This window comes from Rhincodon typus, chromosome 39 (genome assembly GCF_021869965.1).
Source record: "Rhincodon typus isolate 14 chromosome 39, sRhiTyp1.1, whole genome shotgun sequence".
In the NCBI taxonomy this organism is placed as follows: domain Eukaryota; kingdom Metazoa; phylum Chordata; class Chondrichthyes; order Orectolobiformes; family Rhincodontidae; genus Rhincodon; species Rhincodon typus.
In genome coordinates this window covers 8,401,077-8,404,527 of record NC_063370.1, presented here as the reverse complement: position 1 = coordinate 8,404,527, position 3,451 = coordinate 8,401,077, and positions in this window count along the sequence as shown.

Here is a 3,451-nt window from a genome sequence, read left to right as displayed (position 1 = left end):
GGAGAAGAAGGCGGAAAATTAAAATAACATTACGCCATTAGCTTTGCAGATAGTAGATAAGCAAGTTCTTTTTTGTTTAAATTTCTTTTCATTTAGTTAAAAGCTTTGAGTTCGGTTTGAAGAAGACCAATTGGAAACAGATGCAAGAATAGTTTCTCCTAGAAAAAATGGTGTTGTTCAGTGCAGTTAAGGAAATAGGCTACAACGAAACAGCATAGTTTGCAAAAACCTATAGATCAAAAGTGTTTGGTTGGAAATCTGTAGATTGTTAGATGACTGAGAAAGTCTAAGCTCTCAGTGGTGTGAGTGGTTAAAGAAAAGGACCCATAGCTCACAGGGCTGGAACTAAAAAAAAATAAGTCCAGCTACAGATCTGATAGGGAAGAAAAATGCCTCTGGATTTTAATTAACGATAAAATGATGGTGCTGGGGAGTAGACAAGATTTGGTTTTGCTGGATGTTTAAAATCTTTTAAAGTGTGTTTCGTGTAGATAGTTTGATTTGTTTTTTTATATATATTCTTGTATGGTTTGTGTACATTACTGATTGGTCATACATAGAGTCATAGAGTCAAACAGCATGGAAACATATGCTTCAGTCCAACACGACCAGGCCGACCAGATATCCTAAATTACTCTAGTCCCATTTGCCAGCATTTGGCCCATATCCCTCTAAACCCTTCCTATTCATATACCCATCCAGATGCCTTTTAAATGTTGTAATTATATCCACCTCTTCTTCTGGCAGCTCATTCCACACGCACACCATCCTCTGTGTGGAAAAAGTTGTCTCTTAGGTCCCATTAGTATCTTTCCCACTCACCTTAAATCTATACCCTCTAGTTTTGGTCTCCCCTAACCTGGGACAAAGACCTTGGCTATTCACCCTATCCATGTCCCTCCTGATTTTATAAACCTCTATAAGTTCACCCCTCAGCCTCCAACACTCCACAGGGGAGCACGGTGGCTCAGTGGTTAGCCTTGGGTGACTGTATGTATGGAGTCTGAATGTTCTCCCTGTGTCTGCATGGGTTTCCTGTGGCTTCTCCGGTTTCCTCCAACAGTCCAAAGATGTGCCGGTTAGGTGGATTGGCCGTGCTATATTGCCCATAGTGTCTAGAGTGGGAAATGCAGGGATAAGGTAGGGGGTGGGTCTGGGAGGGATGCTGTTCGCAGAGGCAGAGTGGACTTGATGAGCTGAATGGCCTGCTTCAACAGTGTGGAGATTCTATGAAAGTAGCCTCAGTGTATTCAGCCTCTCCCCATAGCTCAAATCTTCCGACCCCGACAACATCCTTGTAAGTCTTTCCTGCATCCTTTAAAGTTTCACAACATCTTTCCTATAGTAAGCAAATCAGAATTAAACGCAGTATTCCAAAAGTGGCCTAACCAATGTCCTGTACAGCCGCAACATGACCTCCCAACGCCTGTACTCAATATACTGACCAATAAATGGCCAGCGAACTGAGTGGTTTGCCAGAAGGCAGTTAACTATGGGTTTAAGTCACATGTAGGCCAGAGTCAATAGATGTGAAGCTGGAAAAGCACAGCAGGTTAGACAGCATCCAAGGAGCAGCAACGTCAACATTTCAGGCTGAAACCCTTCATCTCCACGTCACATGTAGGCCAGACTGGGTCAGGACAGCAGATGGGTTTTTATGTCAATCGACAGTGGTAACATGGTCCCTATTATGCCTGCTTTTTAATTCCAGATTTTTATAAAATTCAAATTTCACCATGCGCTGTTGTGGGATTTGAATCTATGTCACTAGAACATTAATCTAGCGTTCTAAATGACTGACCCAATGGTATTAACACTACACTACCCCCGCCCATTCCACCTCTTACATAATAAACTTCTGTTTTATTGTTAAAACCAAATCTACAGCCTTGTGTGTTTAGTTTACAGTGAAAGGCCACAACATTAAATAGGATAAAACCAAAATAATAATGGTTTTCAGTCTGGGGTCTGATTTGATCAGCTGGGATCATAACACATGCAACAGAAGGTCAATTCTACTGTAAATACTGTTGTGCTGAACAAGGCATAATTCTTTTTCATACATATTAACAGAAATTGAATTTAATGTTTTAAATATGCACAGGAGGCCTAAGATTGACATTAGCCTGTTGTGTATATTGATCTCTCTATTTGCATCTCTATCCATTGGTTCTTCTCTCTATCCAAATTTTAGATATATGATCAGATGGATAGATGGTAGCACCAATAAAAAGGTTGATGGATTAATAAGAGAATTAGACAGATAGGTACAAGATTCAATAAATGTAAGACAGGGAGACAGACTACAGCAGATTAAGCAGTGTTTCCAATCAGCTGTGTTTTCTTGTCTCAAGACAAGATTGTGTCCAACATCATATGGTCTTACAGAACCTGTAAGAATCTGGCATGCTCATTTCTGGGACAGGTAAAGCGAAAGCTGTAATAGTTTTGGCAGAGAGCTGGACAAATCATTCCAAACAGGTACACAAGGCTGACACATTCAAGATGGATGGAGATAAAACAGCCAGTCCAACAGACATTTTTGTATAATCGAACAAACTGTTAGATTAAGCAGATAGGCCAATAGACAGGTGGACAAACAGCTAGACAGACCCAGGACCAGTGGATAGACAGACAGGAAACAATGCAGATAATTAAAGATTCAACACACAGGCAAGGATCCACAGACAGTGAGAGACATGGACAAAAAGATAAAGACATTGAATGACAGCAGAAGAGAGGGAAAGAGTGATGGAAAAACTACAAGATGGACAGAAAGAGAAAGAAAGACATGGGCAGGGAGAGAATGACAGTAAGAGACAGAGACAGAGTTGAACAGATGAGGAAGACAGACAGAAAGACACAGCCATGTGGTCAGAGAGAGACACACACACACAGAGAAATATGGAGAGAGAGAGAAAGGCATAAAGTGAGTCAGGGACAAAGAGACAGACACAAAAAGAAATGAAGAAAGATGTACAGGGAAAGAAAAATTTAGAGACTGGAATATGGACAATGGAAGACAGAGAATGATAGAGAGAAAGGCCCACTGAAGGAGGAGCATAGGTTTGTGTTGCCACAAGTTTGTGGCTTGGGGGTATTCTGCACATTGGAGAGAAGGTTCTCCTTGTTTCTGCTCATAATCTGTGTCCTGCAATGGTTTCCCATTTACCTATGAATGAGTTCTGTCTGACTTGGGTAAATGCTACATACTCCAATTTTCGACCATTTCTTCAAAGTCCCTTGCTTGTGACTGCCGAGAACATCACCACTGTATCATTAAATTCATTCTCGTTCTCAACAGTCAGAGGACAAATAGAGACACAGACAGAAAAATAAATCGAGGAAGACTCCGAAATGCAAATAAGAAGTGCAGAAATAACTGCGTAGAGTGAAGGGATATACCCAAGTGTAGCCGTCCATAAAGTGGAATATTCTGGGTAGTACATGC